The 25,240-nt window shown below is 36.0% G+C and overlaps 1 protein-coding gene across 1 annotated transcript in view; it reads right to left on the bottom strand.

Annotated features, from left to right (window-relative positions):
- FAM189A1 (family with sequence similarity 189 member A1) overlaps positions 1 to 25,240 on the bottom strand; it is a 546,041-nt gene that overhangs the window by 121,306 nt on the left and 399,495 nt on the right. The window lies entirely within an intron of this gene.

The following is a 25,240-nucleotide window of genomic DNA, read 5'->3' as shown; positions in this document are numbered from 1 at the left end:
TAAAGAAATGAAATCACATCAAATGAGGAAAATGAGGAGAAAATAAATATTTGGTCTATAGTCATAACTTAAATATTTTAAGCAGCTGATAGTAACTGGAAGGAAGGTGTAGATAAGGAAAATGGAAATTGATAACCTAAGAAAGAAATGACAATTTAATAAATACACTGAGATGCCAAGAAAAGGTGACAGTATTAAAGCACCAGGTATCACATTTTAAGAAGGATAATATAGTAAAAACAAACAAATGAACATAATTTTATTGATTGATGCAAATGCATTTAAAAATTGTTTCCAACACAAGGAAATATCCTTTATACTTGGATAATATGCTTCATAGTCCATTTTTTTTTTCCTTGACACTTCAAGTTTAAAATGTATTAGCTGTCAACTAATGTTCTTTAAGTGTTTATTTGTTTCATAATTAATTATTCAGGTTACCTCTTTCAAGGAAAGGAAATATAAGTCAATGAAACTGCCTCAAATTCAGTAACATTTAAACTAATTAATTATAAATATTCACTATAAATAAATATTAATATTAATCTAATTCTATATAAATATAAATTACTCCAAGACCAATTCTCTATCCATTATACCACACTACTGAGTCAGTCAACAAGTATTGATTAAGCACTTTACTATGTGACATGCACTGTATTATATACTGCAGTTACAAAGAAAGGAGGAAAAATTGTTCTTTCTTTCAAGGGGCTCACATGCTAATGGGGGAGATGGGGGAGACAGCATATAAGCAACTACATACACACACACAAAATATACAGTTTAAATTGAAGGTAATCTTGGAAAGAAGACCCAAGATACTTGGTGGGTGGCAGTCAAGGGAAAGGCTTCCATGAGAGGGTGGGTTTTGAGGTAAAGGAAGCAAGGTGCTGGAGGTAAGGAAGGTGAACAATGCAAGCATGAGGGGTAGCAAAAGAAAGGCACAAATTCAAATGAGAGATAAAGTCACATGAGTGAAAACGGTAAACAGGCCAGCATGGTAGGATTGTAGAATCCATGGATGGGAATAAAGTATAATACTGGAGAGGTAGGAAGGTGCCAGATTGTTAAAAACTGTAAATACCAGACAGATGATTTTATGTGTGATTCTGAAAGTAATAGGGAGCAGCTGGAGTTTATTGACTAGGTGGGTAACATTGTCAGAACTGTGCTTTAGCACTTTGGCATCTGAGTGGAGGGTGCATTGCAATGGGGAGAGACTTGAGGCAGGGAGACTAATAATAAGACTATTGTAATAGAACAGGCAATAGGTGATGAGAGCTTAGTCTAAGTAGCTGTGTGAATAGAAGTAAAAGAGAGATTGTTGTAGAGGGAGAAATGATAAAATTTGACAAGTTGGATATGTGGGGTAACTTAGAATAAGACATTGAGGATGACATCTAGGTTGTGAGACTGGGAGAATGGTAGTGCCCTCCATATAAATGAGGAAGTTGGAAAGGGGAGATTTTGGGGGGTAGATGAAAATGAGTTACAATCTCTTTAATACCAGGGAGATGAATTTATGATATGCAGTTCACTATGTTACAAACTCAGAATACATGTGAGATTTAATAAATTAAGTATCTTTTTTTCAAAATGTTCATATGATACCCATTATTGCATAAGTTTTATTTCTGTATCTTAACAGTGCTCAATAAGACTTTTCTGTTCATGTTTCTGAAATAAACTTTTTAAAAATAAGCTTAAATTCACCTTAGTTACTATCTGTCATTCTAAGTAAACCTAATACATACGTGGAATTTCAAACTTTAGAAGCCATTTATAACAAAATATATAATCTAACATGATTATCATAAAAGAGTAATATAATTAATATACTGTATAATATTTAATATTGAGCCTCAAACAAGAAATTTTCAGTGACATAACTCATTACATATTTGGCAACATCAGGAAGGAATGGTTTGACATAGTAGCCTAGAAAAATTACATCTTGTAAATATTTAGGACAGGGAAAACAAACTTCCAGAATTTACGAATGAAGGACTAGTGAATTTCTAGATAAGAGAGGAATTCTTATGGCCTGTAGGCCAAGTGGGGATGAACCATAATGGAAGAGAGGTTGTAGATTCTAAAAACCTAAAAAAGAATAGTATCAGATAGGTAGATCCAGCATTCTGTGGTGAGTATCTTTGGATCTTCATGGATTCAGATGAATCCTCCTCTGTTCAAACTCCATTCAAGGATGGGGAACCTGTGGCCTCAAGGTCACATGTAGCCCTTTAGGCCCTCAAGTGGGGCCTTTTGACTGAATCTGAACTTCAAAGAACAAATCTGGGAAACTGTGGCCTCAAGGCCTTTCCCATGGGAAAAGTAAGACTGGAACATGTTCACACATGTTCACTCATGCAATGAAATTTTTAATAAGTAAGACTGTTTTGTCACTTGTATGACCATTAGTAAAAATCATAATTGTTTCATTTTTGTCTTTGAATCCTAAGCACTAACTTAGCACAGTGCCTGGTTTTAATCCTGTTTCTCAACATTTTGTATTCTGTAGATGTTTGTGTTTATTACCTAAATGTATATTACTTATATTCTCAGTATGCCTACTAAGTTTGCTAATTGTGTAAATAGTTTTTGTTATATATGTGGTGAGCTAAAATTTAGAACTCTGAGGAAATATTTTGCTTCTCTAATTAAGAAATTATTGACTAGGTTACATGAGCAGCAAGATGGCAAACAAGACATTTTCTTAAATTCCCACAACCTCTCAAACTTCTCCAAAACAGAAAATATGTGTCAAAGATAAAACAACTTCAGCTGCCTTCATGGTTTAGGACATCAGAATCCAAAAGAAGGTAGCCTCCTCCCCTTAAAAAAAAAAAACCTAAAGAGGGGCAGAGCCAAGATGGCAGAGTAAAAGCAGTTACTTGGTTGAACTCTCCCCCAAACCCCTCCAAATACCTATAAAAATGGCTCTAAACAAATTCTAAAGCAGCAGAACCCACAAAAAGACAGAGTGAAACAAATTTCCAGCCAAAGACAGCCTGGATGGTTGATTGGAAAGGTATATCGTGCCTGGCTGGGAGAGGAGCGCAGTTCAGTGTGGGTGCACAGGCCGCAGTGAACCTGGCGCAGGCTTCAGAGGACTGAATCATGGGCAGCTGTGGGGGTTTCCAGACTTCTCAACCCATGAACGCCAAAGACAACTTAGGTCGGTGGCAAAAGACTATTTCTGTGTTGCTGAGAGAGAAGCCCGGTGGGGTACCAGGCCCAGTCCCTGAGCTCAGCCCTGGGGCGGCAGCTGCCTCCTGAGCTTCCTGAAATCGAGCGGCTGATCAGAGGGGATTGAGGGATCTCTTTGCTGGTGATGAGGCAGGATTCTCTTGCTTTGCCCATGCTTGGATCTGGGTCACAGTTCTGGGTGGTGGTCCTGGGGCAAGGAGGAACACTGGCATGAGGGAGCTTGTAGTGGCAGTGGAGAGGGAATCCTCCTCACAATTCCAAGACAGAAAAGAGTGTTTATGGTCACTTATAGACCACAGCACAGTCCAGGAAAGGTGTAAACACCTCACCCTTAATCATATCACCTTGGAAGAACTGAAAATTTACAGGTCCCTAGAAGTATCTCTGAAAATACCTACACAAAACCCCCAAAGCTTGGGACAGTACATTCTCCACACTGGAAGCACACCCCTACTTTAACAAAGAGTTTATAACTCAAGTAATTGGCCAGGATCATGAGCAAGCAGCGCAAAAAGAGTCAGACTATATTATCTTACTTTGGTGACAAAGAAGATCAAAACATACAACCAGAAGAAGACAATGAAGCCAAAGCTCCTCCATCCAAAACCTCCAAGAAAAATATGAATTGGTCCCAGGTCATGGAAGAACTCAAAAAGGATTTTGAGAAGCAAATAAGAGAAGTAGAGGAAAAACTGAGAGTGATGCTAAAGGAGACCCAAAAAAATACTGAAGAAAATAACACCTTAAAAAATAGCCTAACCCAAATGGCAAAAAAGGTCCAAAAAGCCAATGAGGAGAAGAATGCCCTAAAAAGCAAAATTGGCCAAATGGAAAAGGAAGTCCAAAAGCTTACTGAAGAAAATACTTCCTTAAAAATTAAAATGGAGAAATTGGAAACTGGGGACAATTTGAGAAATCAAGGCACTGTAACACTAATCCAAAGGAATGAAAAAATAGAAGAGAATGTGAAATATCTCACTGGAAAAACAACTGACCTGGAAAATAGATCCAGGAGAGAGAACTTAAAAATTATTGGACTATCTGAAAGCCATGATAAAAAAAAAAAAAGAGCCTAGACATCATCTTTCAAGAAATTATCAAAGAAAATTCCCCTGATATTTTAGAATGAGAGGGCAAAATAGATATTGAAAGAACCCAACGAACACCTCCTGAAAGAGATCCCCAAAGGAAAACTCCTAGGAACTTTGTAGCCAAATTCCAGAATTCCCAGGTCAAGGAGAAAATATTGCAAGCAGCCAGGAAGAAACAATGCAAGTATTGTGGAAACACAATCAGGATAACACAAGATTTAGCAGCTTCTACATTAAGGGTCCAGAGGGCATGGAGTATGATATTCTGGAGGGCAAAGGAGATAGGACTACAACCAAGAATCACCTACCCGGCAAAACAGTATAATCCTTCAGGGTAAAAAATGGTCATTCAATGAAACAGGAGACTTTCAAGCATTCTTGAGGAAAAGACCAGAGCTGAATATGAAATCTGACTTTCAAATACAAGACTCAAGTGAAACATGGAAGAGGTAACCAGGAAAGAGAAATCATAAGAGACTTATTAAGGTTGAAATGTTTACATTCCTGCAGGGAAAGATAATATTTGTAACTCATGAATCCTTTGTCAGTATTAGGGTAGTGGGAAGGAAAAATTATATGTATGTATAGATATATAGAGGGAACAGGGTGAGTTGAAGATGAAGGAGTGATATCTTGAAAATAAAATTAAGGCATGAGAGAGGATTATACTGGGAGAAGGAGAAAAGGAGAAGTAGAATGGGGTAAAATATCTCACATGAAACACAAGAAAAGGCTTTTACAGTGGAGGGGAAATGGGGGGAAGGTGAGAGGGAATGAGTGAATCTTATTCTCATAGGATTTGGCTTAAGGAGGGAATAACACACAATGGGGTATGGAAATCTATCTTACCCTACAGGAAAATAAGGGTGGAAGGGGACAAGAGAGCAGGGGGTTGATAGAGGAGAGGGCAGATTGGGGGAGGGGATAATCAAAAGAAAACATTTCTGAGGAGGGACAGGGTCAAAAGAGAGAATAGAATAAATGGGGGGTAGGATAGGATGAAGGGAAATATACTTAGTTTTTCACAGCAGGACTACTATGGAAGTGTTTTGTATGACTAGACATCTATAACCTGTATTGAGATGCTTGTCTTTTCAATGAGAGTGGGTGGGGAGGGAGGAAGGGACAAAATTTGTAACCCAAAGTTTTAAAAACACATATTAAAAAGAAAAAAAAGAAAAGAAAGAAAAAAACCCTAAAGAACTGAAGTTCACTGAATGGTTACTTAGCACCCCTTCCCTACTGTCCATGCTACTGGCAGTGAGATACACTAGCAGACCCAAGGGCATGACACTGGCTTAATCAAAACCCGCTCCTGCATCCTAGTCCCAACCCCCTCTTTCTGTGCTCTGGAGACCCCAGCTCCAAGCTATAGAAGTTTGTTTGGGCCTCAACTGCCAGCTTGACCATAACTTTTCAAGAGCAAAAGCTTTCTGAGGGTTACACCCCAGAAGCATCAGTGCTGCAAAGCTCTGAAATTTTGGTGCTGAGGAAAACAGGTTCTGAACTGCTGGTGCTGGACCAGAGAACTGAGGAAAAAAGGGAATAAGGCCCGTCACCAGGACAGGATAGTGCGTGTGTGTGTGTGCGTGTGTGTGTGTGTGTGTGCGTGTGTGCGCACACATGTATACCAGGTGAGGGCAGCTGGGCAGCACTCCACCAAGTCTGAGGGAAAGATAAAGAAATCTCTTACTGGTCCAGAATTGGCTGGGGCTAGTTCTTACCAATCAAAAGTCACTTAAAGCAGAGGTGGATCATGAATTGTCCAATGTGGGAGGAGGCTAAGACACTATGAGATCCAGCCCCCAAGGGAATCACTATCAAAGGAGAGGGAATCAGGAAGTGACAAGGAAAATAGTGGTGGTGGGGTGCTTAAAGTACCAAAGATTTCAGGAAAAAGAAAACTAAAAGACCTTGACTATAAACAGATAAATCAACAAGAAAAACAATAACAATAGAAGAAAATATGGCCTCCAGATCTAGGAAACAAGTACTGGAATCCATAAATTCTGTAAAAATAAAGGAAAATTATCCAACACTTGATGAGTCAGAGGACCCTGTGGAATTTGAAGAGAACATGGAATTACAACACCTTATTCCTGAGTAATATAAAAGACAAATGAGAATTATAAGAACAAAATTTATGTCCTATACAGCAAAAATAGTAAACACAATAGAAAATCTTCAATCTAAAGTAATAAGCCTTGTCAAGAACAAAAACAAAAAACACAACAATAGTTGGAGAATGCAAACACACAGAAGTGAAGGACAATCTAGAAGAAGAGAATAAAAAAAGAGTAACACTAAAAGAAAATATGCTCACTATGCAAGCAAACATACTGAACTTGAAGACAGGAGTTGTAAAAACAAAGGATTCTACATCTCCCAGAAGAACATGACAGGACAAAAAAACTTTAATAACATAATGAAAGAAAAAACTTCCTAAGAAAAGAACTGCCTAAAACATCTGAGCTTCAGAAATGAAATTCCAATTGAAGGAAGTCACAGATAGCTCCCAGAAAAAAACAAAACAAAACCCAAAGTGGGTAAACTTCAGGACACACAGTGGTTAAATTTAACAATTCAATTCAGAAACAGGTTCTGTAAGGAATCTGGAGAAACACCTTCAAATACAAGAGAAAGAACATTCAAATAATGCAAGACTATCCTACATCCATTAGAAAAGGAGGCAGGAATGGAATAATGTATTCTGAGGAGCAATGGAGCTCAGGATACAGCCCAGGGTGACCTATCCAGCAAATCTACATTAGCTACATAGGAAAAAGGTGGACATTCAATAATAAAGAAGAACTTAAACATTTTTAGAAAGAAAAACAGAACTGAAGAGATTGTTTGCCTTCCAAACACCCAAACAAGAGAAATGCAGGACTGAATAAATACAGCAGGCAATAGAGTGACCAGTAAAAGACATCTTTCTAAATGTACATAAGGTGAAAGGATATGATACAGAAAGCTGGTAGAGGTAACAGTGAAGAGATGGAGAGGGTATATTAAGGACAGTGAATGCTTTTTTCATGGAGCTACATTATAATAAGGAATTGTACATAAAAAGTGGGGAAGGGAAGAAAGGGATAGAAAGGAGTAATTGATGTACATGGGTCAAATCAAGAGCTAGCAATGAGGAGAAGGTAACATAAGTGACCTTAGAAAGATGAGAGCCTATAGAAGAATGGGTGAAGAAGAGTGGAGAAAGAAGGAAGCCTTATTTAGAATGTGAGAGGGGGTCCACTGATAAATGCTCCTAAGAGTAAAGAGAAATGGTTGGTTTGAGGAAATTAGGGCTTTACACTGGATGAGGGCTGGGAGATTTGGTGCTTGAAAAATCTACTTGTCTTGGGAAGGGGTGAGAATTAAAACCCCTGGGCCAACTGATACCTGGAAGAGTGGGAGGATATTCAAAGAGGGAGGAGATTTCCATATAAATATATTTTTTAAAAAGTTAACAAGAGAAGGTCTAATAGATCAATGGTGGGCTGCATAATTAAGTGGAAAGAATTTCAAGGAACTAATTTGTAAAAATGACCGAAAACATTTGAAAACTAGAAAAAAGAAAAATGCCAAGAAATTTTAATGATCTCAATGGAAGGCATGTAACAAGTCACTTAAAAAGTTTTTGGACTTCCCACGAAACCTAGGAGATATAAGTGATGGGCATGGAGAAGGCTTCCATCAAGAAATTTCTACAGTGAAAAAGTAATACCAGGAAGAGTGGAGTCTAGCATGATATTTTTGGATGTTGCAAAGTAACGTTACCTAGGTGTAATACAAGAAGAACTCATTAGTAGACACATTTCATGTCACTTAAACAGTCACAATTTGGTTTAGTAAAAATGATTTTTAAAAACATTGACTATAATCTCTGAAAATGATGGAAAGACCATATATAAAGCAATACTTGAAATCAGCAAAAAATATTATAAGGTTCACCTATTTTTATGAGAATGAAAGAAAAAACTCTTATTTTCTAATGTTATTTAGGGAAAGAGATGAGACTTTCTAATGCAGATTTGTTATGTAAAATATAGTATATCATATGAAAGAATTCTCTAACTGCTAGGATAAAAACAATAATTTTTCATTTATAATTTCTATGAATTTATGATTAATTCTCAGAAAAAAATGGAAACATTATTAATTAGCTCTACTACCTAGACATCCTGATTTACAAAAAGTCTGGGAGAATGATTTTAGAATTAGGTGAGTGGGAATCACAATGATTAGTTCCACAAATGAAAACATAGTAAATTTTCACATATTTTTAAAGCGTTTATACTAAGACTACATTGGTCTGTGTGAAAGAAGTAAGGAGATGTATATACACAAACAGAAAACCAGAGCTGTCCTGTGTTTACCTGATTTCCTTCCACAAATTAACCAGTGAACACGGCAGCTGCCACCATTAAAAAGGCAATATGGTAGGAAGTTGAGCCACAAAACTATATGGAAATGGGCAAAAACCCAAGGTGCAGTGAGAACCAAAATGAAGACAAAGAAGGATAGTAACCTGGGCATGGCAGAATAAGGAACAATGATGAATCTAGTTAGTAGCAACATAACTGAAGTGCTAGTGAAAAAATCCAGAGGGTAGCAAAAAATACTGGGTTCCCTAAACTCGGATACAATCCTACAGTGACAAATGGGGCTGAAGAGCAGGGTAGGACAAATTAACTCTGGGGAGAGTTGGGATACTGCTGTCTCATACATGTTTCAGAGCCTTAATGGAATGTGCCCATCTGTCCCATTTAAAAACTATTTATCTTTCCAATCTCCTGGTGTTTGCAGCTATATATACACACTAAACAGAATTAGAGTAATAAATTCTAATTTTTAATTTGGAGCAATAAGGTTGGTTAAATTAATTTTTATTTTAAAAAAGAATTTCTATTAAATTTTACTAAACCAGAAATTTACAAAATATAAAAAGAAGAAAGAAACTCTAATCTTTGGAGTTTAAAGTACTTTAATATACTGAGCCTGAACAAAGAAGTTATAATCTTCAATTTTTTTGCATTACTTAAACAATAGTATTATTCTCATCACATACAGTAGCTATCTAACTATTGATTAATGGAGTTAGCTGCTGACTAATTAGCAAGGTCTCCCAGGAGGCTGAGCTCCAGACTGCATGACTGGCATGTGAAGGAAACTTGGGGGATGGGATAGGGAAAATCTTCATCTGCTCCAGTTCCTGTGTGGAGGTAATAATTCTAAACCAATAGGCTAAGATCCATACAACACAGGATGGGTTGATCAGAGGTTCTCCCATTTGGGATCAGGACTAATGAAGGATCTTTGCTGATGTTTCCCAACTACATATAGCTATTGTGGGGGCTTATTAGCAATCATTAAACACACACTAAACAACTAGGTTGAAATTATTACAAGAACAGAAGAGGTTGAAGAATGTACCCGTTGCTATTATGGACATCAGGGTTATAATACCATGCTGGGTTGGACACAGGAATATGTTGTCCTTTATTAAGGACAAGGTACCTTATACCTGCCCAACTGGGTTCCTTATGCTAGCTGGAAGTGCCCACTTAATCTAAGTTCCCCTCAACCTGCGACCAATTAGAAAGATAACAATCTACCATGTCAGGGCAACATTTGCCTTTGCTAATAAATGGTTATATCATGATGTACCTGGAAGCCTAGGTCATATATCCAAGTTTCCAGAAACCATGTGTGTGATGAATCAACACTATCCTAGGAAGGGGGAAAGGCTGTCCATTCCAGTAGTTTCCGGGATTCAGCTCCCAGGAAGACTTAGATCTACTTTTAGACATAATCCAGCTGATTTTGTCCTTCTTCCACCTGGACTAGCAACTCAAACTCACCATGCCCAATGCTGAAATCATTATCTAACTAGGTGGTGGCAGTGGATAGAGTGTTGGACCTAAAGGTAGGAAAACTTGAGTTTGAATCCTGTCTTAGATACTTTGCTGTGTAAACCTGAACAAGATAACCTCTCCCAGTCTCAGTTTCTTCAGCTATAAAATACGGTTAACACAAGCACCTACTTAACAAATTTTTTGTGAGGACCAAATGAGATAATATATGTAAAGCAAGTAGTATATCTTCAAGCATTTATGTAAGTCCTGTTATCATTATTATTAAGCATTAAGTTTCCTCCTAAACCATCTCAGAAGAAGTCTGTCAATTGAGGGTAAGCTGAGATATCTGTCCAGGTTGTATGGAAAACTGTGAAATGTCAAGGACCTAGAAATCAAGGCAATTGTGTACCTGGAAGGAAAAAAGAATGTTACTGAAGACATTTAGTGCTATCCTAATGGCACTGGCACATCTGAGAGGGGAAAAGACACCAGATTTTTCCAGGGAATCTGAGAAAGAATATGCTTCCACATAATCTCTGTTCCTTGTTCCAAATATAGATAAATTTCTAAGTATGTCAATATAGCAACTTAGGAAAGTATTACAATAACTCAACTAGAATGGTTGGGAAGCATATTGTTCCAAAATACTTGAATTTATTAAGTTACTTCAAATGTGATGTTTAATATTTTAAAAAATGATTTGGATAAAGGTACAATTGGTGTGCTCATAAAATGTGCAGATGCCACAAAACTGGGAGGGGTAGCTAACAAACAAGATGATAGAATCAAGAGTTAAAAAAAAATAATGGTAAGTTAGAGCACTAGGTTGAATCTAATAAGTTGAAATGTAATAAGAATAAATACAAATTAGAATTACACTTAGGTACCATTCTTTTTCCTGTCACCCACATCTACAACCTTTTCTCCTCTTTCTCAGCACTACCCACTATCCAAACAATTTCTAGGCCTGTTGATTCAACTTAAACAACATCTCTTTTTCTCAACTCATAAAGCCACTAGCCTAATTTATGGTCTCATCACTGCTTACTTTGGCTACTGTGATTGTTTCCTAATTTTTCTCCCTGTATCTAGTCTTTTCTCTCTCCATTCTATCCTCCTCAAAGTGGCTAAATTTATATTCCTTTTTATGAAAAGTATAAGGAAATGTATTAAAAACACCAGGCAGAAACATTGCAGGGAGGGGGGGTGAGGGGGGAGAGGAGGGGCGTTAGTCACAAGGGTCAACCCAGGATTCAAAATGGAGATTGTTTTAAAGACAACTTTTTGTAATAGAAGCATTTCCAAAAGGGGATGAACCATTGTGTCTCAGCTCCTTCCCCATTGCCACATCATAAAGAAATATACGGAAATGAGATTAGAGGTAAGGGGAATGGGATGAAATCACATGTCTTCATGCTGACTGGCAGGTACTACAAAGGACAAAGGAATGGGATGAAAAATATATGCCACAGACTGGTTGATGCCTCTCCCAACAGACTGACTAACACATATCAGAAAGAAAAGCAGTACCAGAAAGAATGGGGTCAATGACGCAGCACAAAATTCAATAATTCCTCCCTGTGGTGCTAAGCATACACATGGTGCAGCACCACAATTAGGCCTACATTAGTCCTCTATCCTCAACTGCAACACCCCAATCAATCTCTGTTGCCTGAAAAGGTGGGAGTTGGCTTGGAGATCATTTCTTTGCACCAAATAAGTCACTGTAAACATAAATAACACACAATCCCCATTAAGATACACAACAGAAAACCCACAAGCCGATACTTTAGCCAAGAAAGTTCTGCACCTCAAAACTTATCTGTAACTCATAGATTTCGGCAGTTCAGTGTAGTCACTCTGAGGATGTTCAAATGGTAGGGCTCCCACTTTCACCCCACTTTTATCACAGTTTCCTTCCATAAGGCTCTTGACAGGAAAGGCAGCTAGAGACCTCAAGAAAGACATCAACATTGACACCATGGGCAAACCATGACTGGCAAAAGCACAGTACAAGGGCCTCAGTTCCTACAGTGGCATCACTCCAAGCAGAAATGATAAGCAGCTTATAGAATAGATAACAGGTCTGTAGCACACATGCAACTAACTTTACAAGCAAAGTTACAATAAGTGAATAAAGAAACTCAATATAGCAGTAGCTTTAGGGGTGTCAAGTCCTTTTGCAGCATCCATGAACTTCAGAAGTCTTGTAAACACTGCCTATGTATCTCTCAAACACCTGGGTATAGAGCAGGGTAGGTCAGGGGAGGCATTTCCTTGATCATCTCTAGATTACTCACAGAAATTCTCTATATAATGCTAAGTCCTACTAGTGATAAAACTTCACATAATTTAGTAAGCCACGACAAAATCTAATCAGATCGGTTTTCTGATAATTAGCAAGAATTCAAAATCCATGGCTCTAACCTTATTAACAACAAAGCCATAAGAAGAACAACAAATTCAGAATGCATAATTCATCTGAAACTTCAGAGAATTTCAGTTTTCTTCATACAATTTGTTTTTTCTATATTTACCTAAACTCTATATCTGATATGGACAATGTTATCCACACCCTGAAGAAAGAGGATCTGACTTAGAAAATGTGCCCTCCTGTCCCTTATTAGTAATATACAGATACTTCAAAATAGGGTGGGGAAAGACTTGATTTAAGATTCTTCACAATTATAACACAATTTTATATGTAAAGGCCTTAGTCTAATTTTGAGAACTTATTATCAAAATATTCTCGTCTGTATTTCCCATTAGATACATGTGGAAGCCAAATGAATATATATTCTAGGTTCTAGATTTCTAATAGTTAAAATTGTTGCTTTCTTAAAGTTTACTACTCCATTAACTTTTTAAAAACTTCATATCTTTGTCTTATCCCATCTTCTTGGGGAATATCTATATCTATATCTATTCCTTATATCATCTTGAAGAAATGAGGTTCTTTAAGGACCTAATTCTAAACATGACCATAGAACTATTAACAACTGGATGCCAAGACTAAGACTCATTTACCTAGTTATATAGAATATGGAGTTGACATTACATACAGATTAACATTAGTAAGATCTTTCAAGAGGATTCTGGGAGGATGGCAGAGTAAGTCAGAAAATATTAAGCTCTCCAGATTTCCTCCACAACTAAGATAAAATAGCACCTCAGGGCAAACTTAAAGCAGTAAAAATAAACAAAAGGTAGGGCAGAACTGTGGACCTCCTGGAACAATTGGAGAAAATCCATGGTTTAGTCCCTGTGAAGTGTAAATACCTCCGGGCTAATTCTGCTGAAACAGCAAGTGGCAAGCCCTGGGGCTAGCTGGGTTAAGAGGTAGCCTCTGCCCTAGCCACAGGAATTTTCATCTTCTGGACAGTGTAGGGAGTCTGGCTTCTGGGTAGAGAAGATTGAGGGAACCTTTGCTTATAAGGGACACCGGGCCCAATTGTACTGCCAAGATGTGGCTCTGTGCAAGAAGGAACCAGCACATGCCCAATGAGGGCAGAAGCAGTGGAGTTGGGACACTGCTGGCTGTGTGCACTTACAGGACTGCAGAAGTAGGTTCCAGTTTCAGTTCCAGGACAGAGGGGAAAACTGAAGAAAGATCTGAGCCCACAGACACCATCCCCCATGCTCCAGGACTAGAGATGACACAATAAATAAGCTGTTATAAATTAAAAAAAAAATGAGCAGGCACAGGAGAAAGAACCCAACTACAGAAAGTTACTAAGGGAATAGAGAAGACTTGGATTCATCTTCAGAGGAGGAAATTGATGTAAAGAAGCCTTTCCTACCTCAAAGAATGTCAAATAGTCACCTGCCCAAAAAAATTCCTAGAAGAACCTTAAAAAGACTTTAAAAATCAAATGAGAGACTAAAGAAAAATAAAAAAAAAACAAGAACAATCCAATAAAAATAAGAAGATTATGAAAAGAAAGTCAACCAAGTAGAAAAGGAGATTCAGAATCTTAAGGAAGAAAATGATTCCTTGAAAATTAGAATTAGGCAAGGGGAAACCAGTGAAGTTACAAGAGACCCAGAAATAACAAAAAATAAAGAATGGAAAAACAGAAGAGAAAGTGAAACATCTCATAAAAAAAAACAATTGATCTGGAAAACAGATCAAGAAAAGAAAATATAAGAATAATTTGACTACCTGAAAGCTATGATAAAAAAAACTGTTGATATAATAACACAAAAATAATTAAGGAAAACTAAGTTTTTTTTTTAACACTTAAGTTAGAACTTGGGGAAAGTAGAAAGTGAAAAAATATACTGATCATTACCTGAAAGAGATCCTATGAGGAAAACCTACAGGAATATCATAGCTATATTCTGACCAGCTCAAGGATAAAATATTAAGAGCAACAAGGAAAAAAAAAACAATTTAAATGTGGTGGAGCCACAATTAGAATCACACAAAACCTAGCCGTGGTGACACTAAAACACCACAGGACTTAGAACACTATATATCGAAGAGCAAAAAAACTGGGGTTGCAGCTGAAAATACCATATCCAGCAAAGTTAAGCATAATCTTGAACAAAAAAAAGGACATTCAATGAATTGTCAGACTTCCAGGATTTTGTTGCAAAAAGACTTGAAATCAATAGAAAATTTCACATACAAGATCTAAGAGAAATATAAGCTAAACATCAAAGACTAATAATTACAAGGGACTCAATAAGGACAGACTTTACTTTTTATATGAGGAAATGTAAATTGCACATCTAAGACTATTATTAGTAATTAGGAAGCTTGAAATAAAGATTAGAGTAGAGCTAAGTATGATGTGATACTAAATAGTAAACCTTCTAAGAAAAGTTAAAAAGAGTAATTATATATAAAGGAGGTGCAAGAGGAATAAATGACACAGAGGAATTAGATGGGGGAGGAGGGCTAGTAGTTCTGGAATCCTATTCTCCTGGAGAATGGGTTTAAGAGGAAATAACACATATATATCTAGAAGGGCATAAAAGTCTTCTAAATTAAAAAAGAAATAAAAGGTTAAGGGGATAGAGAAAGGGGAGAGGATAAGAGGCATTTTAGGGTGGGGAAAAGGATAAGGGAGGAATCTTTGGTGCAAGGGGAAAGGGTAGCAGGGAGAGGACAAGTGAGGGATCCTTGGAGCAGGGGTAGGTTAAATAATAGGAGGGCAAGGTAGCTAGTATAAGTAAAGCAGAGGAGTTAGGAAGGATAGGAAATAAGATAAACACAAACATAAAATACAGATGAGGAGTAGAATTTACTAGGTTAAAAAAAAAAAGCCAGGATAGTAATCATGACCTCAGACAAAGTTAAAGCTAAAATAGATTTAATAAAAAGAGAAAAATTGGGAAATTACACTATATGTCAGTCATATTAATCAATGTTGTTTTAGACTATTTAAAATAACCAGATAGTATAAAGGTGGAATATTGCTGTGGTATAATAAATGATGAGTTGACAGATTTAGAAAAATATGGAAAGACTTGGACTTATGAAGGAAGATGTTATCTACCTTCAGAGAAACAGAGGACAAACAAGCATAGTACTGTCCTAAATAGATGCATATGAATATATATGTGTATGATTATAGATATCTATGTATATGTATGTGTATATATATGTGTGTGTGTGTGTGTGTATGTGTGTGTGTGCATGTGGCGTGTGTGTGTATGTGTATGTGTGGGTTTGTGTGTGTGTCTGTATAAAATATCCAACCTTACTCGTAACCTTCTCGGGGAGGCAGAGAAAAGAACAAAGTAAAAAGTGCACAGTAGAGAACAAAAGAAAACCTACAAGGAAGAAAAGAAAAAATGGACACTTCTGAACACAATGTGTAGTATTTATTATACAGGCTTTCTTGAAATGGAAATTTGCTGCTTTATATTTTTAATCCTCTCATGTTCTGCTATGCACATGGCAATCTTTTTTTCTTTTCTATTTAAGTTTAAAATGTTTCTTTTTATTTTCTTATTTTGTATTTAAATTTTAATGTTTAAGTTTAAAATAAATGTATAAAGAGATCTTTCTTAATATTACTTGTGCCCTCTTATAGTAATTCAGATGTTTTAGTATTGATCTATTTATTAATAGATTTAGTATTGCAACAACAAGCCCACTGTTCACTTGCCCTAACTGAAGAGCTTTGCTATAAAAGGAAAAAAAGGAGGGACATGGTTATGACAATATCAAAACTGCTTCTGCAAAGGCACAGATTAATCAGATACAGGTCATAACAAGGGGAAAACACCTTTAGCTCTGTTTTATTCCAGGCAAGAGTCACAATTAACAACCAAGCACACAGCGAAGCTCCACATTATTCATAGTGTATCAAAAGCCAGGCTCAGAATTAAACAGGTGGAAAACTTTCCTATTCAGAAAGAAAACAGCACAGTGGGGAAACTAAGTCAGAAAGATTCTACTTTTGCCTACACAAGGTAATTCCCTCAACTTTTCTCAGGGACAGACAGCCACCTGTAGCAGTTCTCAGATTGCATTCCCTTTGGGCAGCACACAGCATTCCCTTTGAACGGTGGAATATTGGCTTCAGTAAAATTCAGACAATTATACATGAAATCAAAACTTAGAATAATACCAAATTTTAGTCCCATGAGATTTTACCCAAAATTTCACTAATCATAGCTTAGGACTACGTTGCTATTATTATTTTTATCACATTACAATAACAGTTAACAAGGAGCAAATATGACTTTTCATTCATCCCTTATTTATAAATTAAGAATAATTGCATTCTGAAGTTTCACACACACAGTGAATACATGATAGCTGACTTAAACCCTACCCCCCAAAAATTCTGAGCACTTTAAGTCTCCAGATGAACATATCCATATTTCCCATTAACCCCTAAGGTAAAAATGAAATCTTTGAATCTAAGGTTTATTGTAACTAAATTGGTTCAAAGATATAACTTCAATACATTCTATTTATTGAGATACAATTTCATAATTTTATAAGTGATAGCCAAATAATCTCAGATGAAACCTACTGCTCACTATAAGCAAACTTGTAAATTTTCCCATTTTTGCTAGGAATGGTTCTAGTTTCTTAAACTTCAGAATTTTATTTTGGAAGTAAAGTAGCACAGACCTCTTTAGTTATACTTATCTGTGAGGTCTGTGCTACTTTACTTCCAAAAGTAACTTATTAGTATTATCCATGCTAAAGCAAGTATACCCATTAAATATTTAAGTTTCCATACATTTTTATCCCATCCTTTTAGCAGTTCAATTCATAATCTAACAGCATCCAGATTAAAAGAGGTCACTTTTCTAAGAGCATTTGAGATATAATGGTTCCCCAAATTTCACAATATAAGAACAAATTTAGAAACACATAAATTACATACACAATATCATATTTTTATAACATGAAGCAAACTTATTACTAGTAGAGTGACATCAATTCAGTTGAATCTATTTCCAAATTATCTTATATAGAAAATAATTCATTTTATCAATTTTAGCATTCTGTAATGATTACATTCAAGACCAATATAGAGTGCTTAAATGTACAGTTATCCCTTGCACATCATGAAGGTTAGGGGCATGGCACCCTTGCAATGTGGAAAATCAGTGTAAACATTTTTCACACTGCCTTTGTACCAGAGAAGTCTGAATTATTATGGTATTAAAAGATAAAATGTGTTTATATTATACAATAGTATACACATGTTTTATGCATTTCTGAGTTCCTAAACTTTTTTTGTGGGTCATCTGCTGGCCATCACATGTTGTCTGCAGCTTCTGCAAAACTCCCCCAAAATTCCCATTTCATTTCTTGTGCTGACCCACAACATATTGAAACCATGATGTGGAAGGGATAAGAGTGGTAACATTTATATATTTCCTGCCATGTGTCAGGTGGCAGCTATGTGGCACAAGTGGATAGGCTGCCAGGCCTGGGGTCAGAAAAACTCATCTTCCTGAGTTCAAATATGGCCTTAGACACTTACTGGCTATGTGACCCTGAGCAAGTGACTTAACCCTGTTTGCCTCAGTTTCTCATCTGTAAAATGAGCTGGAGAAGAAAATGGCAAACCACTCCAGTATCTCTGCCAAGAAAATCACAAATAAAAAAAAAAGAAAACCCCAAATAAGATCATGGTCAGACATGACTGAAAACCACTTAACAACATGTATCAGACACTGTGCTAAGCATTTTTAATCAAGTGATCCTCACAATAACCCTGGGGGGGGTGCTGTTATAATCCCCTTTACAGATTAGGAAACCGAGGTAAATAAAGGTGAAGTAACTTGTTTAAGATCACAAAGCTAATAAATTTATGACTGGATATTAACTCAGATTTTCCTAATCCATGCATTTTCCAACATATTGCATTAATGCCAAATAGCAAGTAGATTTTACATTAAGTTCTGATTTACCATAATTATTCAAATATGAGAATGCATCTCACTGTAAATAAGACCACATTATTATTTAGTTTCAGTACATATGTTAGCTTATGTTGGGGAAAAAATTCGTGGTAGCATTCTCACCTCTACATAAATTCTCTCTTTAAAATCACCCAATGAGCCAAATTAATTCCTTCTGTTTTCTTAACCTAACCCAATCAGGATATTTTAAAAGGGTAGATAAAGGATACACCTCACCTTTCCCCAAGGCTTCAATTTCCCCAAGTTTCAATTTAGCTTCAGTTTTAACTACAGAAGTGCAAGGTGGGAAAGTCCAAGGTAAAGAATGGGCTTCACAAGTTAGGCTCACATTTCTATATACTTCCTTTGGAGATCATGTGGTACTAAGGATTGAGATATGCCCTTCGAATGGTCTTTCAAGGAAAAAATATTGTCTGTTTAAAACTGCTAACAGGCATTTCTCTAAAATTTTATTAAATCCTTCTTCTCTCAATGAAATCAAAACCCTTTTCAAAACTCTGTCTAAATTAAAACCGTTTACATCACATAACACCACTCACAGGATCAGTGCAAAAGGATTCTACCTTTCTTAAGCTTTTTCCCCAATCTTCTCCTATCTCTACTTACTTAAACATTTTTCTTGCAAATTTCTTTTTACCAATTTTGAAACCAATCTTTTATTTTACACTCTTGATTCCTTACTTTCTTTTATCTTCACTGCCTTATTAAATATCTCATCATATTTCTCATTTATACTTTAGTCTAACATTCCACTGAATCACAGTGTTTGTTGCTATTCAGTCATTTCAGTTGTGTCCAACTGTTTGTAACTCCATTAACATAGCTAATAAGTGTCTGAGGCCAGATTTGAACTAAAGAAGATGAGTCTTTCTGACTCCAGGCCTAGTATCCACTGTGCCAGCTAGCTGCACTCTGTGGCAAAAAGAATGAGTTGAATTAAATGAGGATTCATGAGCATTGTCATTTCACTAATGAGAAAACTGAAGCCCAGAGAAGCTAAGTGACTCATACAAGGTAGGAAGGTAGGAAGCAATAGAGTGGAACCTATTTCTTCTGAATCCAAATCTAACACAATGAACTACACCACAAACTTGTCAAAAATAACTTGTTTGATTTGAGTACTTAACGCTACGTTCTGTTTTTTTTTTTTTTACTCAAGTGAATTGAGCAGTAAACAACAGCATCTAATATTATTTTTGGGTCTCAGCCATGTGAATGTGAAAACATGGTTTGCTTTAGAAAGTCTTCTGCAAAAGTTTATTATTTCTGGGGCAGCTAGGTGATGCAGTGGATAGAGCACTGGCCCTAAAGTCAGGAGGACCTGAATTCAAATTTGACCTCAGACCAAAACACTTGACACTTAATAGCTGTGTGACCCTGGGCAAGTGACTTAACCTATTGTTTCCTTCTAATGTTTTTCCCCCCAAGAATACCGTTGATCATTGCAAAGCCAATCCTCACAAAAATTTCATAGTGAACAGTAAGTATATTGCTTGGTCATCTCAACCCCTTTTTTGGTTTTGGTAAAGAAGCACCATCTATGAGTTTCCTTCATTCTTTCAGAATCTTTCCATTTTTGTAAAACTGTGAATACCAATCCCTACTTGCTTTTTTCTCTTTTTTTAAACTAATTTATTCTGATTTATCAACAATCACTTGCATATACTTTTGAGTTTAAAATTTTTCTCCCCCTTCCTCCCCACCACCCTCCCCAAGACAGTGCACAATCTGATATAGGATATACATATACATTCCTAATAAACATATTTTCACATTAGTAATGTTGTAAGTAAGAATTAGAACCAATAGGAGGAACCACCAGAAAGAGGAAACAAAACTCAACAGAAGAGAAAAAAAATAGCAAATAGTATGCTTTGATCAGCATTCAAATTCCATAATTCTTTCTGTGGATGTGGATAGCATTTTTCCATCATGAGGCCTTTGGAGATGTCTTAAATCCATGTATTACTGGGAAGGCTTAAGTTTATCAATATTAGTCATTGCACAAAGTGGCTATTATTGTGTACAACGTTCTCTTGCTTCTGCTCACTTCACTCAGCATCAGACCATACAGTCTTTCCAGGTTTTTCTGAATTCAGTCTACTCATCATTTCTTACCTACTTGCTTTTAAATTCATACTACTCCAGCACTGATTTCTTCTTACTATATTTCATCAGTTAAGTAATCACGGTGACTTTATCTTATCACTGTACTCTTTTACATAGTACATGGGGTACTATTGCAGAGTTCAAATATGATGATTCCATTATTGCTACCACTATAAAACAGACCACTACAAAAATGCTAGCAAATCTGACATATTTAATATTTATTTATTGTGCTTATTTTAGTTTCCAGTACAGGCTCTCCCAGGATGATATTGTGAAGCTGAGATGTTTATCATACTCTCTATAGGAGTTTTTTTTCCTTCAACTACTTTATATTGTTCTGTGATGACACTGCTTATAATTTTCCGTCATTCTCTTTCTGGAAATTAGTTGGTATAATGAACCCTTGGCTTTCATGCTACTGTGCTTCACAAGGTGATCAATCATGTACTAACACAGGAAGTTTTTGTACTCCTTTGGCTTCCTTGCTGTGGTGACTGTTTTCATCTGTTAAATTTTTCTAAGAAACACTTCTTAATTTGAAAGTCAATAATTTAAACTGGTTGGGTTGAAAATACTATAATTATATTTGATGTCTTATCCTCATCTTTATTCTTTTTATTTCTAATTTGGTATTTACTTTAATGTTAAAAGCTCATTTTGGGCAGCTCATGAATTGTTTTTTCAGAGGAACTCATGAATAACTAATAGTTGCTTCTGTATCTATAACTGCATATTTCCTGTTCATTAAAAAATAGTCAATTCCTTTCCTTTCTTTTCTTTTCTTTTTTCTTTCCTTCCTGCTAAATGTTGCCACATCCAGCATTTTCTGATCCTCTTCCAGATAAAAGTATTCATAATGTAAAAGTATGAGTCTTCTGAGCTGTCTTCATCCTTCAGTGTCATTTCTTGATAATGAACTGATAATGATGAATGATATGATAATGAATGATAATAATTTTTATTTTCAACATAATGGATTTTTGTCCTATTCTTTGTACTGAAGTCATAGAATATCAAGGTATATGTTAATTTAGTGGAGGATCTTGTCAAGTTCTTCACAGGATTTGTCTATTTCATTCTCTGTAACAGATGGAGGCATTAGTTATCTCTGTGGTAGCCTCTTTGTTTGTGATCTTGAGAACATTGCAAGATGCAATTACCAATCAGATTTCTTCTTGTCTTTGAGATCTTTGTTGCCTTTACCAACTTTTTTGGTCTCTTCCATAAGAACTTGTGAGTTGTCCTTTTATTTAGCTACAGCTTCTTTATGACTTAATTTTCATTGTCATGAGAATGATATCAAAATAAACATGGTTCAGTTCTTTCTGGAATACATCAATTTGCGGGTCACTGGGTAAAGTGTAAAATTAATATGTGTAAGCATTCTAAGAACTAAAAAGTTGTGAACTCTTTTTGGCCATTTAATCTACAAATAAAGAATAAGAATTCATGGTTTTGATTTTTTATGCATTTTATATACAAATATTATAGAAGAAAGAAAAGAAGAGAAATTATTACTTAGTGGCCAAACTTCTAGTGACAAGTATTTTGGAGGTTAATTCTAATATCCAAGAAGTAGACCTGAAAGGCATAGGGACCATCTAGTCCAATCTCTTTGTTTTGCAGATGAGGAAACTAAGGTACAGATAAGTCAAGTTACTTGCCCAGGGTCACATACAGCAAGAGACTGAATTTAAAATTCAGGTTCCTGATTCCAAAGCCAGCATACTTTTCACCATACTGCATTGCCTCTCAAATCTGAATAGGTTTGTCAGTCTCAGTGCCCTTACTCAAAGCCTTTCTAAATCAGCTGAACTATCATGCATGACAATCTTTTAGGGTCTACTGTTTACCTTGAAGTAGTATAATTCAATTATGTGACATAATGAAAAAGAACAATTCTAGCCTTCCATTCCTTCATTTAAGTAGAAGTAAAACATGTGTACCTGACATTGCCAACCTGAATTAGAAGGAATCTTACTGTTTCAGTCAAGTTCTGGCTTCTTGGATCATGACCATCTAAGAGTTCCCTGTTCATCTAAGAGAAGACTACCTTCTCAGTAATGCTTAAAAGAGAGGGTAGATTAAAAAGACTACTGCCTGGCAACATTTACTAGGTAAGGAAAGAGTTCATTTTTGGTAGATAGCAGGATATTTGATTGATTTCACATCAAGATTCAGTGATCTTGTCTGGTCCAGTCTTAAAGTGACCCCTGCTTGGGGAATACACAAGGGGAGAAGACCTGAATGTGATGCCAACTTTTTGACTGACAAACTTTTAATAAAGGTACTAATTTTGAAATAATGTAACAAAATGGTCATGTACCTAGGTATGAAACTCGCAACTTTTTTTTAGTTTTTATTTTTTTTTATTAATTTATTTTGATTTATAAACAATCACTTCCATATGCTTTTGAGTTTAAAGTTTTCTCCCCCTTCCTCCTCACCACCCTCCCCAAGATGGTGTACAATCTGATATAGGCTATACATTTACATTTATATTAAATATATTTTCACATTAATGATATTGTAAGTAAAAATTAAAAACAATAGGAGGAACCATCAGAAAGAGGAAACAAAACTCAACAGAAGAGAAAAAAAGTAACAATTTGGCTTCCATGGTTATTTCTTTGGGTGTGGATAGCATTTTCCATCACAAGGCCTCTAGAGATGTCTTAGATTCTTGTATTGCCAGGAAGGGTTAAGTTTATCAATATTAGTCATCACACAATGTGGCTGTTATTGTGTACAACATTCTCTTGGCTCTGCTCACTTCACTCAGAATCAGACCATATGAGTTTTTCCAGGTTTTTCTAAAGTCAGTCTGTTCATCATTTCTTATAGCACAATAGTATTCCATTACATTCATATTCCACAACTTGCTCAGCCATTCCTTAATTGGGCATCCTCTCAATTTCCAATTCTTTGCTACCACAAAATGAACTGCTATGAATATTTTTGTACATGTGGGTCCTTTTCCCATTTGTATGATCTCTTTGGGATATAGCCCTAGAAGTGCTATTGCTGGGTCAAAAGGTATGCACATTTTGATAGCCCTTTGGGCATAGTTCCAAATTGCTCTCCAAAGTGGCTGGATCATTTCACAACTCCACCAACAATGCATTAGTGTTCCAATTTTCCCACATCTTCTCCAACATTTATCATTTTCCTGTTTTGTTATGTTGACCAATCTGATAGGTGTGATGTGGTACCTCAGAGTTGTTTTGATTTGAATTTCTCTAATCAGTAGTGATTTAGAGCATTTTTTCATATGACTATAGATGGCTTTAATTTCTTCATCTGAGAACTGTCTGTTCATATCCTTTGACCATTTATTAATTGGGGAATGACTTGTAGTCTTAAAATTTGACTTAATTCTCTATATATTTTAGAAATGAGGCCCTTATCAGAGAGACTGGTTGTAAAAATTCTTTCCCAATTTTCTACCTTCCTTCTAATCTTGGTTGCATTGGCTTTGTTTGTGCAAAAACTTTTCAATTTAATGTAATCAAAATTATCCACTTTGCTTTTCATAATGTTCTCTATCTCCTGTTTGGTCATGAATTCTTCTGTTCTCTATAGATCTGACAGGTAAACTATTCCTTGCTCTCCCAGTTTGCTTATAGTATCAGCCTTTATATCTAAATTATGAACCCATTTAGACTTTATTTTGGTATATGCTGTGAGATTTTGCTCTATGCCTAGCTTCTGCCATACTCTTTTACAGTTTTCCCAGCAGTTTTTTTCAAAGAGTGGGTTCTTATCCCAGAAGCTGGGGTCTTTGGGTTTATCAAATAATAGATTGCTATAGTCATTGACTTGCATATTTAACCTATTCCACTGATCCACCACTCTATTTCATAGCCAGTACCAAGCAGAAACTCGCAACTTCTTAGCAAGAACTGACCAATGCTGGGTGAATTAACATAATAAGTGGGGAGCAGAGTTCTTTTATTTTTAAAGTCATGTAATTAATTTAAACCCATAATTTTTTTTTTCAGAAAAACATTATGCTCTAATGGCATAGTCTTCAACATTCTACAATAGCCCTAAAGTTATAATAGGTGTCACTGTCATGGGATTTTGTAGAATAATTATTTATATTAATATAACTGTCTTTATTAAAACTTATTTTTTAAGTTATTATGAATAAGAGGCAGGTGGTGGCTCAGTGAATAGAGCATGGGCTTGGAATTAGGAAGACTTGAGTTCAAATCCAGACTCAGACACTTCCCAGGTGTGTAAATCTGGGAAAATCACTTAATCCATGGTTGCCTAACAAAAGGATTCATTGGCTCTACTGGAGAAAGGAAGAACAAAGCACTCTAGTATATGTGCCAAGAAAACCCCATGGAAAGCTAAGGTCCATGGGGTCATGAAGAGTCAGACATGACTAAACAACAATAATAAATTATGACTATATTTATCAAATGTGCCACCATTTTATTTTTAGCATTTCTTTTTTGTTATTCTTTCATGCTGCTTTTTTCCTCTCTTATTTTTTCTCTTACTATTTTCTGCTGTTTAGAATGTTCATTATTAGAATGTTCATGTTCATTTGGAAGA

Source organism: Vombatus ursinus, unplaced genomic scaffold (genome assembly GCF_900497805.2).
Source record: "Vombatus ursinus unplaced genomic scaffold, bare-nosed wombat genome assembly UNPS02009205.1, whole genome shotgun sequence".
In the NCBI taxonomy this organism is placed as follows: Eukaryota; Metazoa; Chordata; class Mammalia; order Diprotodontia; family Vombatidae; genus Vombatus; species Vombatus ursinus.
The sequence above is the reverse complement of the archived record's forward strand: the minus strand, read 5'-3'. Positions and strand labels throughout refer to the sequence as shown.